Here is a 14,157-nt window from a genome sequence, read left to right as displayed (position 1 = left end):
GTACAACCAATTCCGGCAACGGAAGGATAGTACTAGGAATGAAAACTAGAAAAGAGGCGCGCGGAAAACACGCACAGGCGCTGAACTCACTTACGGGCTCCCGTTCACCGCGTCGCAATGGACGAACAAGGGGAATTCGCAACACTCACTCACCTTTGATGTCGCTGAGTCGGAGGCGATCATGGCGATCTTCGAGGCAACAAGCCCATAAAAAGCGAGCAACACGCAGGAATATTCCAAAGATGTCACAGCGAAGCACACAAAGAACGCAGAAAACGCAGGAAGCTTTCAAGCAAACGGCGTGCACGAACTCGCCGGAATGCTCCAAGCATCAACAGCGCAAACGCGCAATCATACATGTACACTCATACAAATACACGCTTATATTATCATAAATTGTACTATTTGATAACAAATTTTGTAATCTCATGCTATTACTGAACAATTGTTGCGCTTTGCAAGTGTATGAAAGTTTTTTGCTTCACTTGTTTGATGAACTACTTTCTTTAGCGCAGTAACGGAGTGCACCGGCCGAAGCGAATGGCATGCGCGGGAAAAGGCGCCAAATTCAAACGTCGCAAACGCCGTGCTAATTTGTGCGCGCACAGTTTTCGTCGTCTAGATTAAAAAAAAACGTAATGCGTGCCGCAACCATGCGAACTGAACTACTGACCTGAAAAGTACAGAAACGTCGCTGTTTGTGCTTCTTATTTCGACGTCATGGCAAACTGCAGGCGGTCTGTCGTCCCATTCATTTAAACACTTGCGCGTGTGCTTCTGCGCTGTGCGATTTGTCACCGAGAACGTATAGCAGCGCAGATTCTGCTTGGTGGCCGAGCAGATTCCCAACACATTCGCCAGCACCCCGTCTAGGTCACAGAAAAGAATTTGGCCTCCATGTGAAATATGAGCACGATGACGTATATATCGGCCAAGCTTTTCGTTTCGTTCTGTAGCGCGCTAACGGGTAACATCTAAGCGATACGCACTCTGTAAAAACGATGTTCGCTCCTTTATCCGCCGCACCCGCCGTGGTGGCATAGTGGCTGAGGTGTTGCGCTACTAACCCGAGTGCTTGGGATCTAATACCGGCCGGGGCGGCTGCATTTCGATGGGGGTGAAATGCAAAAACGCCCGTGTACTGTGCGTTCGGTGCAGGTTAAAGGACCCCAGACGGTCAAAATTGGAGGCATGCAATGCCGTTTCCTAACACACAGCCAGGGCACTGGCCCCTTACAATGGACGCCGATGAAAATGCAGGATGCGTCCAATCATCGGTTGTTTGTCACTGCTTGTAGGGACGTTTGTCTTCTCAAACTGCATATATATATATATATATATATATATATATATATATATATATATATATATATATATATATATATATGCAGGGTGTTTCTTTCTGCTAACTTTAGGCCGAGTGTAAACTCTATGCACTCTATGACGACGCGACTAAATGCATGTTGCTCCCTTTGGTATGTAGCGTGTCGCGCTATTTCTGTGTTTTGCTTAATTACCTAATTAGTCATGGATAATTAACCAACTTCTGTAGCAAGGAAGTTAGGAAAGAAATTCCAATTAGAAAGTTGCAGAGCAGTTGGCAACACGTACGAATAAACCGTTTCTGTCTTTCTATCTGTTAAGTATTCGTGTTTTTCAGCTTACGGCGGATGCTCGCGAAATACAAAAAGCACCACGTGACATGCCCGCCTGCGAGTCGTGATTGCACTGCTCCTAAGCCTTCCGCGCACAAACGAAAACATACCATTTAACCGATGTGAACACCCGTCTGTTTATCGCCATCATGAACCGCAGCGAGGGAAGCACGTCACTGGCGTCAATACCACAGCCAACGCCTTCGTCACTACCCTGTCGCCTTTTAAGCGGCAACGCACCCTGCTCGATGGTATGCTCGTTTGAGAGCGCTGCAAGCACGGAGCGCAAGGGGGTATGTCAGGTGATATTTTATGCGAAGCATATTACTAGAGCTCAACCCAGCTCCTCAGGCGCGGCGGGGTCGCCTTCAATGACCTTTAGTGACCCCATGCTATACCACGTGACACCGTGACGTCACGACAGAGGAGAAACGGGGCTCCAACTCGCGCCGTCGCCTTCAAGGCTGACCACGTGACACCGTGACGTCACGACAGAGGAGAAACGGGGCTCCAACTCGCGCCGTCGTTCGCGGCGTCGCGGCGGTATATAAGCAGCTGCGCTTGTTTCTAGGTGGCTTTGGCTCAACTCTTGCAAGATGGGCTGGGTGGGAATCGAACCAGGGTCTCCGGAGTGTGAGACGGAGACGCTACCACTGAGCCACGAGTACGATGCTTCAAAGCGGTACAAAAGCGCCTCTAGTGAATGCGGTGTTGCCTTAGAAACGAGCTGTTTCTAAGGCTCAGGCGTGCGTCGCTTGCTCAGACTCACATTTCGTTGCCGCGCCGAACGCTGCGTTGCTCGACGCTCACCGCGTCCAATGCGTGGCGCGTAGTCGCTGCGCCGTAGCCCATTGTCTTACACCCCTTGGCGGGTCGACGGGAACGCTGTCGCGTTCCACTCTTGAAAGCGAAGTAGAGTAATGCATGAGTTGTTTCTTCGTCTAGCAGAACCAAATATAGCCAAGCAACAGCAGTTCACCAGGCAAAACAGTGGTTCAACAACTAAAATAAAGGCTAGTATGCTTCGCATCCTGGGCTTAACCTTAGCTAAGCCACGGCCATATTTTTTTGTATTTCGCGGGCATCCGCAGTAAGCTGAAAAACACTAACACTTAATAGATAGAAAGTTAGAAATGGCCTAATCGGACGTTTTACAAAGTGCTCTAGAACTTTCTAGTTGGAATTTTTCGCGTAACTTTGTTCCTTCAGAATGGCTAATTTTCTTGACTAATTACCTACTTAGGAAAAATACAAGAATAGCGTGACACATATAAAAGTGAGCAACATGCATTTGGTGGCATCCTCTTATGGTGCATCGGCATATTTTTAAGCTCTGAGTAAAGTTAGCTGAAACACGAGTATATACGTCTATGGTTCAAGTACCGTGAAACAACACCCTGTATATATGCAATGGCGACAAGTGATCAGTAAAGCAACATATATATGCAAAAAACGCACACATACGTATGTTCGTGTGTTTTTCACTATACTTCGGAACTCAATATTGCTCGTGACTCAATGTTATTCAACAATAGGTTAACAACATTTAGTAAACGACTTTATTGTTGGAAACTACTCAACAATGGTTCAATACTCAATACTATTCAACAATATGACAAGAGAATTTAGTCAACGACTTTATTTTTGAAAAATACTCAACATTGGCTCAATAATACTCAATACTATTCAACAATATATCAACAGAATTTAGTCAACGACTTTATTGTTGGAAACAACTAAACAATGGCTCAATAATACTCAATACTATTCAATAATATACCAAGAGAATTTAGTCAACGACGTTATTGTTGAAAACTACTCAACAATGGCTTAATAATGTGAACTGCCCAACAACTTTACTGTTGAATTATTGCTCTGGGGTTTCAATATTTGTTGAGGTATTGTTGAAAGGCTATTGAGTCAACAATTCGTCAACAATATGCCAACAACATTTCAACAGTCATTTTCATAAGGGAATTGAGCTACTATATCCTGTAAAAGGTTCGCGCGCCTAGCTTCGCTTCGCGCTAATGAAATTTACGTTGTATCTACCTTTCGAGTAAGCTCTTCAGTTCGCGCGGCCACCTATTCTTAGCGCTACTGTTTCTAGCAAAGTGTTCGGTTCGCGCTTTCAGCTCTAATTTCAGCTACTATTTCCAGTAAACTGTTCGGTTCGCGCGGCCAGCTCTCCTTTGAGCTACTGTTTCCTGTAAAAAGTTCGCGCGACTAGCTTCGCTTCGCGCTAATGAAATTTACGTAGTGCCTACCTTTCAAGTAAGCTCTTCAGTTCGCGCAGCCACCTATTCTTTGCGCTAGTGTTTCTAGCAAAGTGTTCCGTTCGCGCTTTCGGCTCTGCTTTGAGCTACTATATTCAGTAACCTGTTCGGTTCGCGCGTCCAGTCCTCCTTTGAGCTACTGTTTCCTGTAAAAAGTTCGCGCGCCTAGCTTCGCTTCGCGCTAATGAAATTTACGTAGTACCTACCTTTCAAGTAAGCTCTTCAGTTCGCGCAGCCACCTATTCTTAGCGCTACTGTTTCTAGCAAATTGTTCGGTTCGCGCTTTCACCTCTGCTTTGAGCTACTATTTTCAGTAAACTGTTCAGTTCGCGCGTCCAGTCCTCCTTTGAGCTATTGTTTCCTGTAAAATTTTCGCGCGCCTAGCTTCGCTTCGCGCTAATAAAATTTACATATTACCTACCTTTCAAGTAAGCTCTCCGGTTCGCTCGGCCAGCTATTCTTTGCGCTACTGTTTCTACCAAAGAGTTCAGTTCCCGCTTTCAGCTCTGCTTTGAGCTACTATTTTCAGTAAACTGTTCAGTTCGCGCGTCCAGTCCTCCTTTGAGCTATTCTTTCCTGTAAAATTCTCGCGCGCCTAGCTTCGCTTCGCGCTAATGAAATTTACGTAGTACCTACCTTTCAAGTAAGCTCTTCAGTTCACGCGGCCACCTATTCTTTGCGCTACTGTTTCTAGCAAAGTGTTGGGTTCGCGCTTTCAGCTCTCCTTTGAGCTACTATTCACAGTAAACTGTTCGGTTCTCGCGGAAAGCTCTTCTTTGTGCTATGCTTCCGTTAAAATGTTCCCGCGCATAGCTTTTCTTCGCGCGAATGACAATTACGTAGTACCTACCTTTCAAGTAAGTTCTTCAGTTCTCGCGACCAGCTATTCTTAGCGCTACTGTTTATAGCAAAGTGTTCGGTTCGCGCTTTCAGCTCTGCATTGAGCTACTATTTCCAGTCAACTGTTCGGTTCGCGCGGACAGCTATTCTTTGCGCTACAGTTTCCTGTGAAAGCTTCGCGCGCCTAGCTTCGCTTCCCGCGAATGAAATTCACGTAATACCTACCTTTGAACTGAAATCTACAGTTCACGCGGCCAGCTATTCTTAGCGCTGCTGTTTCTAGCAAAGTCTTCAGCTCGCGCTTTCAGCTCTGCTTTGAGCTACTATTTCCATCAAACTGTTCGGTTCGCGCGGACAGCTATGCTTTGAGCCACTGTTTCCTGTAAAAGGTTCGCGCGCCTAGCTTCGCTTCGCGCTAATGCAATTTACGTAGTACCTACCTTTCAAGGAAGCTCTTCACTTCGCGACGCCAGCTATTATTAGCGCTATTCTTTCTAGCAAAGTGTTCGGTTGGCGGTTTCAGCTCTGCTTTGAGCTACTATTTCCAGTAAACTGTTCGGTTCTCGCGGACAGCTATTCTTTGCGCTACTGTTTCCTGTAAAAGCTTCGCGCGCCTAGATTTGCTTCGCGCGAATGAAATTCACGTAATACCTACCTTTCAAGTGAACTCTACAGTTCACGCGGCCAGCTATTCTTAGCGCTACTGTTTCTAGCAAAGTCTTCAGTTCGCGCTTACAGCTCTGCTTTGAGCTACTATTTCCAGTAAACCGTTCGGTTCGCGCGGACAGCTATTCTTTGCGCTACTGTTTCGTGTAAAAGGTTCGCGCGCCAAGCTTCGCTTCGCGCTAATGAAATTTACCTAGTACCTACCTTTCAAGTAAGCTCTTCAGTTCGCGCGGCCAGCTATCTTTTGCGCTAGTGTTTCTAGCAAAGTGTTCGGTTCGCGCTTTCAGCTCTGCTTTGAGCTACTATTTCCAGTAAACTGTTCGGTTCGCGCGGCCACTCCTCCTTTGAGCTACTGTTTCTTGTAAACGGTTCGCGCGCCTAGCTTCGCTTCGCGCTAATGAAATTTACGTAGAACCTACCTTTCACGTAAGCTCTTCAGTTCGCACGGCCAGCTATTCTTAGCGCTACTTTTTCTAGCAAAGTGTTCGGTTCGCGCTTTGAGCTCAGCTTTCAGCTACTATTTCCAGTAAACTGCTTGGTTCGCGCGGCCAGTCCACCTTTGAGCTACTGTTTCCTGTAAAAGGTTCGCGCACCTAGCTTCGCTTCGCGCTAATGAAATTTACGTAGTACCTACCTTTCAAGTAAGCTCTTCAGTTCGCACGGCCAGCTATTCTTAGCGCTACTTTTTCTAGCAAAGTTTTCGGTTCGCGCTTTCAGCTCTGCTTTGAGCTACTATTTCCAGTAAACTGTTCGGTTCGCGCAGCCATCTCTCCTTTGAGCTACTGTTTCCTGTAAAAGGTTCACGCGCCTAGCTTCGCTTCGCGCGAATGAAATTTACGTAGCACCTACCTTTCAAGTAAGCTCTTCAATTCACGCGGCCAGCAATTCTTAGCGCTACTCTTTCTAGTAAAGTGTTCGGTTCGCGCTTTCGGCTCTGCTTTGAGCTACTATATTCAGTAACCTGTTCGGTTCGCGCGTCCAGTCCTCCTTTGAGCTACTGTTTCCTGTAAAAAGTTCGCGCGCCTAGCTTCGCTTCGCGCTAATGAAATTTACGTAGTACCTACCTTTCAAGTAAGCTCTTCAGTTCGCGCAGCCACCTATTCTTAGCGCTACTGTTTCTAGCAAATTGTTCGGTTCGCGCTTTCACCTCTGCTTTGAGCTACTATTTTCAGTAAACTGTTCAGTTCGCGCGTCCAGTCCTCCTTTGAGCTATTGTTTCCTGTAAAATTTTCGCGCGCCTAGCTTCGCTTCGCGCTAATAAAATTTACATATTACCTACCTTTCAAGTAAGCTCTCCGGTTCGCTCGGCCAGCTATTCTTTGCGCTACTGTTTCTACCAAAGAGTTCAGTTCCCGCTTTCAGCTCTGCTTTGAGCTACTATTTTCAGTAAACTGTTCAGTTCGCGCGTCCAGTCCTCCTTTGAGCTATTCTTTCCTGTAAAATTTTCGCGCGCCTAGCTTCGCTTCGCGCTAATGAAATTTACGTAGTACCTACCTTTCAAGTAAGCTCTTCAGTTCACGCGGCCACCTATTCTTTGCGCTACTGTTTCTAGCAAAGTGTTGGGTTCGCGCTTTCAGCTCTCCTTTGAGCTACTATTCACAGTAAACTGTTCGGTTCTCGCGGAAAGCTCTTCTTTGTGCTATGCTTCCTGTAAAATGTTCCCGCGCATAGCTTTTCTTCGCGCGAATGACAATTACGTAGTACCTACCTTTCAAGTAAGTTCTTCAGTTCTCGCGACCAGCTATTCTTAGCGCTACTGTTTATAGCAAAGTGTTCGGTTCGCGCTTTCAGCTCTGCATTGAGCTACTATTTCCAGTCAACTGTTCGGTTCGCGCGGACAGCTATTCTTTGCGCTACAGTTTCCTGTGAAAGCTTCGCGCGCCTAGCTTCGCTTCCCGCGAATGAAATTCACGTAATACCTACCTTTGAACTGAAATCTACAGTTCACGCGGCCAGCTATTCTTAGCGCTGCTGTTTCTAGCAAAGTCTTCAGCTCGCGCTTTCAGCTCTGCTTTGAGCTACTATTTCCATCAAACTGTTCGGTTCGCGCGGACAGCTATGCTTTGAGCCACTGTTTCCTGTAAAAGGTTCGCGCGCCTAGCTTCGCTTCGCGCTAATGCAATTTACGTAGTACCTACCTTTCAAGGAAGCTCTTCACTTCGCGACGCCAGCTATTATTAGCGCTATTCTTTCTAGCAAAGTGTTCGGTTGGCGGTTTCAGCTCTGCTTTGAGCTACTATTTCCAGTAAACTGTTCGGTTCTCGCGGACAGCTATTCTTTGCGCTACTGTTTCCTGTAAAAGCTTCGCGCGCCTAGATTTGCTTCGCGCGAATGAAATTCACGTAATACCTACCTTTCAAGTGAACTCTACAGTTCACGCGGCCAGCTATTCTTAGCGCTACTGTTTCTAGCAAAGTCTTCAGTTCGCGCTTACAGCTCTGCTTTGAGCTACTATTTCCAGTAAACCGTTCGGTTCGCGCGGACAGCTATTCTTTGCGCTACTGTTTCGTGTAAAAGGTTCGCGCGCCAAGCTTCGCTTCGCGCTAATGAAATTTACCTAGTACCTACCTTTCAAGTAAGCTCTTCAGTTCGCGCGGCCAGCTATCTTTTGCGCTAGTGTTTCTAGCAAAGTGTTCGGTTCGCGCTTTCAGCTCTGCTTTGAGCTACTATTTCCAGTAAACTGTTCGGTTCGCGCGGCCACTCCTCCTTTGAGCTACTGTTTCTTGTAAACGGTTCGCGCGCCTAGCTTCGCTTCGCGCTAATGAAATTTACGTAGAACCTACCTTTCACGTAAGCTCTTCAGTTCGCACGGCCAGCTATTCTTAGCGCTACTTTTTCTAGCAAAGTGTTCGGTTCGCGCTTTGAGCTCAGCTTTCAGCTACTATTTCCAGTAAACTGCTTGGTTCGCGCGGCCAGTCCACCTTTGAGCTACTGTTTCCTGTAAAAGGTTCGCGCACCTAGCTTCGCTTCGCGCTAATGAAATTTACGTAGTACCTACCTTTCAAGTAAGCTCTTCAGTTCGCACGGCCAGCTATTCTTAGCGCTACTTTTTCTAGCAAAGTTTTCGGTTCGCGCTTTCAGCTCTGCTTTGAGCTACTATTTCCAGTAAACTGTTCGGTTCGCGCAGCCATCTCTCCTTTGAGCTACTGTTTCCTGTAAAAGGTTCACGCGCCTAGCTTCGCTTCGCGCGAATGAAATTTACGTAGCACCTACCTTTCAAGTAAGCTCTTCAATTCACGCGGCCAGCAATTCTTAGCGCTACTCTTTCTAGTAAAGTGTTCGGTTCGCGCTTTCGGCTCTGTTTTGAGCTACTATATTCAGTAAACTGTTCAGTTCGCGCGGCCAGCTCTCCTTTGAGCTACTGTTTCCTGTAAACGGTTCGCGCGCCTAGCTTCGCTTCGCGCTAATGAAATTTACGTAGTACCTACCTTTTAAGTAAGCTCTTCATTTCGCGCGGCCACCTATTCTTTGCGCTACTGTTTCTAGCAAATTGTTCGGTTCGCGCTTTAAGCTCTGCTTTGAGCTACTATATTCAGTAAACTGTTCAGTTCGCGCGGCCAGCTCTCCTTTGAGCTACTGTTTCCTGTAAACGGTTCGCGCGCCTAGCTTCGCCTCGCGCTAATGAAATTTACGTAGTACCTGCCTTTCAAGTAAGTTCTTCAGTTCGCGCGGCCAGCTATTCTTTGCGCTACTGTTTCTAGCAAAGTGTTCGGTTCGCGCTTCCGGCTCTGCTTTGAGCTACTGTTTCCTGTAATATGTTCCCGCGCCTAGCTTCGCTTCGCGCTAATGAAATTTACGTAGTACCTACCTTTCAAGCAAGCTCTTCAGTTCGCGCGGCCAGCTATTCTTAGCGCTACATTTTCTAGCAATGTGTTCGGTTCGCGCTTTCAGCTCTGGTTTGAGATACTATTTCCAGTAAACTGTTCGGTTCGCGCGGAGAGCTCTTCTTTGCGCTACTGTTTCTAGCAAAGTGTTGGGTTCGCGCTTTCAGCTCTGCTTAGATCTAATATTTCCAGTAAACTGTTCGATTCGCACGGACACCTATTCTTTGCGCTACTGTTTCCTATAAAAGGTTCGCGCGCCTAGCTTCGCTTTGCGCTAATGAAATTTACGCAGTACCTGCCTTTCAAATGAACTCTACAGTTCGCGCGGCCAGCTATTCTTTGCGCTACTGTTTCTAGCAAAGTGTTCGGTTCGCGCTTTCATCTCTGCTTTGAGTTACTGTTTCCAGTAAACTGTTCGGTACGCGCGGCCATCTCTCCTTTGAGGTACTGTTTCCTGTAACAGGTATGCGCGCCTAGCTTCGCTTCACGCTAATGAAAATTACGCAGTACCTACCTTTCATGTGAACTCTACAGTTCGCGCGGCCAGCTATTCTTTGCGCTACTGTTTCCAGTAAACTGTTCGGTTCGCGTGGCCATCTCTTTCTTGAGCTACTGTTTCCTGTAAAAGGTTCGCGCGCCTAGGGGGTTCCACTCAGTCGGCCGAAGTGAACGGACGTGTCGTCGGTGCGCTCCGCAACCACCGAGACTATACGCGACCTTCACCGACCGCCCTTGACCGCCCTTGCCCGGGCCGCTTTCGCCGGGAGTCGTATTGGAAGCGGCTCTCTCGCCGTTTCCCACCGACCGCCTTTTCTTCCCGGGACTTTCTTGCCGCTCCCCGCGCCTCTACAGCTCTGAAGCAGTTCCGACGCGGCTGCCCCTGCCGGGGCCATAGCTGCCTTGGCGTGTTTTCTACACCATGAACCAAGAGCGCCAAGCGACCAGCTCTTCCGAGGCCCATGTTCTAAACGGGCGTGCAAAGGGCCTTCGGCCAATTCACCGCTCTGTTTCGATGGAGAATTTATCTACCGCAACGTGATTTTCCAACGAGCAGAAGACGCAATCGGCGACGGAGAACGCCGCCGCACGTTCCTAGACAACAACGAAGACGCGCGACGTGGATAGCGCGGGAGTGGCCGCCGATCCCATCATCGCCAATTTTCCATCCCAACAACGAGAGGTAGACACTCCGACCGGGGAAAGGATGGAGGAAGATGCTACCCCCAACATTTACGACGACAAAACTGACGACGACACAGGTGGCTGTTCGAAGACAGTCATACATCAGCGACGCATCCGTCAAACGCACGCTAAGACGCAACATTCGGAGAACATCTTGGGCATTCCGGACGCCTCCCAGCCTACCGTACGCAAGCGCAGTCGGAATCAGAACCTGCCTCAACTTCCTTTGAACGATGAAAAGATAATTCTGCAGCCTCACGGAGGACTTTGCCTCGATAAGTGGACGGGCCCAGAACTCGCCAGTGCTCTATGGAGTGCAGCCGGCTTGACCACCGACGATCGTCAGGACATCATATTCCGACTGCGACCTCAGCAGAACTTGGCAATCATCAGCACACCCCAGTCACACGTAGCCGACGCATTGTACAAGGTGAGGGAGCTGAACCTTGGTCAGCGGGTCTATCCCATCACAACATATTTTGCGGCCCCAGACAACTCATGCAAGGGAATTGTTCCTGGTCTTTTGCCCGGTGCACCGTCTTCCAAGCTAGTGGATGAGCTTTTGGCTCCTGGAACTCAAATACATCAAGCACGAATGATGGGTCAAACCAACGTTGCGTTGGTAACATTTGAAGGACTTAAAGTGCCTCGCTACGTGCGTTTCTATGGTGCAGAACTCCGCTGCTACCCCCATCGACCCCGCCAACTTGTCTGCAAGATATGTCACAAGCTCGGCCATTGGGCTGATTACTGTCCTACGCCGCACGTGGTCATTTGCGCGACGTGCGGGACTGACAACCCCACCCCATCACATCCGTGCACCCCACACTGCAGATCCTGTGACGGGACCCACCCTACAGCGCATCCAAACTGCCCGCGGCGTGCTAGGCAGACACTGAACAAAGCTTGGGTACGGAAAGCTCTCGAGAAAGAGCAGCGTGAACTTCAACCCTCCAGCGACCCGACCACTACCACAGATACGGCGGAGACCCGAACGCCGCGCGCCCCAACGAAGGAGACCAGACAAGACCGGTCGGAGACCCATTCGAGATCCCGTCGCAAGCTCCGGACCCGCTCCAAGTCTCGGTCCCGATCCCGCGAGGCATCGGTGCGCCTCCCAGAGAGGCGCCCTCCTTCCCCATCTTCCCAACAACCCTACAAGAAGGCCCTGCAGACCAACGCCCCAGCCAAGGTGACCCTGGTCCCTTCATGGGTGCAGCGGACCCCGGAGAAGAAAACAGCAATGGAGGCGCCTCGGGAGGTAGGTCGGGCGGAGGGTCCTCCACAGCTCGCTCCGCCCCGTAAACCTCTCCCTACCCCTTCCCCTATTACCAATTCGTTATCGAATCCCGATCCTCTAATAGAAATAGCCCGCCTACGTCGTGACATGGAGGCGCGCTGTGAGCGCCTGCAAAAACAAATGGACGCGCTGATGGCAGACATGAGCACTAGTATGCAGGCGGCTCTGGACAGGATAGAACGCTAAATGGAAGCCCTTCAAATAGGGATTACGGAGCAAGTGAAATCATGTACAGAGTGCACTTTCGCACTTATGCAAGTTCCTGAGCTTAGCGGTAACAACGAAAGCGCGCTTTCCGACCAAGGCTGTCAGCCGCAACCTTCAAATGTGGGCACCCGGCGCCCGCATCCCTACGCACGACCGCCTGCTTCCTCTCGCGATGATGATGTCGCCGCGTAACGCGGAGTACCTAGTGGTGTGGCAGTGGAATTGTAGGGGATCCCGCCGAAAACGAGGTTCCCTACAGCAGTATATCGCCACATCCACGAACCCTCCCGATGTCATCCTCTTACAGGAAGTGAATTGCACCCCTTCTTTATCCGGCTACAACACTCTCTCGGGTGTCTCTCCTCTTGTGGGAGCCTTAGTTTCGAAACATGTTACATGTCGCATGCATACCACTAACATTGACATTCCTCACCAAATATTGGAAATAATTGCGCAAGGTAAACGCAGCGAGAGTCTGTTTATACTCAATGCATACAGTTCGCCCCGTTCGCGAACGCACTGTTTTCAGCACCTACTAACAGAATTTGGTAGGTTTGGACGGGTTTGTGTGGTTGCCAGCAACTTTAACGCTCCGCATACTGCATGGGGTTACGTTAAATCGCAGGCTAAAGGGACCCCCTTATGGAATGCCATCTGTAACATGAGATACACTCTGCTTAGCGACCCAGAGCACCCCACTCGGATGGGCAACAGCGTATCTCGTGACACCTGCCCTGACCTTACCTTCATGCGCAATACTGGCCCAGTCGTTGCGCACGGGCCTTTAGAGGAGCCCATTGGTAGTGACCACTACATTGTGGCGACCACCTTGTCTTTAAGGGGTGCGCGCAGGCCCGAGCGAAATGTGCGTATAACGGATTGGGCGAAATTCAGGGAACGTCGCCAGGACCCACCTGAGCGCCAAGGGCACGAACGCTGGCTTGACTCCCTCGCACAAGATCTTTAGGCCACCACGAGCACACTGCGCACCACAACCGAGACACCAGACATAGACCCGCATTTACTTCATCTTTGGAACGCCCGCAGAGGGTTGACACGACGGTGGAAACGACAACACCTCAACCGCAAACTTAGAAAACGTATAGGTCAAATTACACGGGAATCTCAGGAGTATGCCGAGATCCTCACGAGGAATAACTGGCGAGGATTTTGCGATCGCCTCTCGGGCACATTGAGCACAGCGAAAACGTGGTCGATTCTTCGATCACTCACAGATCCCACCACAACAAAGGGAAAAACATTTCAACAGCTGCACATCCTAATGCACGAGTACAGGGACGATGTCTCGACACTCCTCAGAGAGCTAGAGAAGCATTTCATATCCACAAGCCCGCCGCCGCAGTACCCTGACTATCCTTATGTAGGCGAGGCGAACGAATTGCTCGATGCAGACATCACATCTGACGAGGTGCGGGTGGTCCTACAAGACCTACGCCGCAACACGGCACCGGGAGCCGACCACATCCGACTCGCCACCCTTCGTAACCTCAGTGACGCGGATATTAACCACCTCACCCATATCTTCAATGATTGCTGGCGCAAGGGCATGCTTTCCCAAGCATGGCGACACGCCGACATCACACTGATCCCCAAACCGGGCAAGCCTGTTAAAGTTGAAAACTTACGACCCATCTCCCTAACATCCTGCATTGGTAAGCTCATGGAGCATGTACTTTTGCGGTGTCTGCAGCCCTTCCTCGGAGAAAAATCATTTTTTTATAACTCTCAATTCGCATATCGGGCTCATCTGTCTGCCAAAGATGTGCTTTTACAATTGCGGGAGGAAGTCATAGGACCTCCGTCGTCCGCCCAAACGAGAGCACCAATCGCCTTAGACCTAAAAGGGGCATTCGATAATGTTGAACATGAGCTCATCCTTCGCAATGTTGCACATTCACACTGTGCAATTCGTATGTACAACTATATCCGCGCATTTCTTCGAGATCGCACAGCTACCGTAGGAATGGGACCGCATCGATCCGGTACAATTCGCCTTGTAGGACGTGGGACACCCCAGGGCTCAGTTCTTTCCCCTACTCTATTCAATATCGTGCTCGCAGGGCTCCCCCGGCTACTCAACCAGATCCCTGATGTCGCCCACGCTATTTATGCGGACGACATTACTATCTGGTCTACACGGGGTTCCGACGGAGCCATCCAGGACCGACTGCAGCAAGCAGTCGATA

Source organism: Dermacentor andersoni, chromosome 1 (genome assembly GCF_023375885.2).
Source record: "Dermacentor andersoni chromosome 1, qqDerAnde1_hic_scaffold, whole genome shotgun sequence".
NCBI lineage: Eukaryota > Metazoa > Arthropoda > Arachnida > Ixodida > Ixodidae > Dermacentor > Dermacentor andersoni.
This window is presented reverse-complemented; position numbering follows the sequence as displayed.